The following is a 1,033-nucleotide window of genomic DNA, read 5'->3' on the forward strand; positions in this document are numbered from 1 at the left end:
CCCCCCAAATTACCTGTAGACTATGCAAGAACGTAACTTCTAATTAGAGTTTCAAACCATGGTAATTCACACTGTGATCGAGCAAACAAACCAACAAAAATAAAACAAAACAAAACAAAAACAAAAACAAAAAGCAACAACAAAAAAAGCATAAATAAAGGAAAGTTTTTCATTTGATTTACGAGAAACACATCGACACACTAATGATCATTTAGTGCTGGGGAAAAATAAGACAGACAGAAAGACAGAAACAGTTGAGGGAAAGTAAAGAAGTCGGACCTACAAGTAATTGGCGCCCTCCAACTACCCGCGACACAGGAAAGGAAAACGACAGCGAACAAACATTTAAAAAATACTCGTAAAACAAACAAACAAAACAAAAAAACCCAAAATATATTTTAAAATTTGGCGCAATTTTCAAACCTGGAATGTTTTGTTATGTGGACAGTTTCATATCACAACAACAGCAATATTGCGGCAAACAGATTCCTGTTATCTTTTCCTTTTTGTGTGTTTTTTTTGTGACAGCAAAGCTGTCCCGAGATAGGAACGGGTCATTGACGCCAACTTACAAGGTACTTCAGGTTTAGAGTGCATTATTTTTTATCAGTATTTTTGTTGTTGTTTTGCTTACATGACATCAGCTTCTTTGTGTTGGGTTATTTTTGGTTTACTTTCTTTGTTTCATAAGACAGTTTGACAAGACGACAAAATACGCTGTTTGCCAAATCATGCGCACTGCCAAAAAGGACGACAGAATAATGAAAAGTACAGAGTGTAAAGGGCTTGTTGATGTTAATCTAAGACTCCATACAGATAGCACATAGATTGTAAATGTTTGTTTTTTTACCCTCTCCCTTGAAACCATTTAGATCTATATCATCTAGGAGGCAGGCTGCTTCAGAATAATAATATAGTGTAAAGCGCACAGAGTTTGCTGTCGAGCGGGGATGCACGTTAAGCAAATGCTATTTATTATTATTAATATTATTATTATCATTATTATCATTATTATTATTATTATTATTATTAT

This window comes from Aplysia californica, unplaced genomic scaffold (genome assembly GCF_000002075.1).
Source record: "Aplysia californica isolate F4 #8 unplaced genomic scaffold, AplCal3.0 scaffold00420, whole genome shotgun sequence".
NCBI classification, from domain to species: Eukaryota; Metazoa; Mollusca; class Gastropoda; order Aplysiida; family Aplysiidae; genus Aplysia; species Aplysia californica.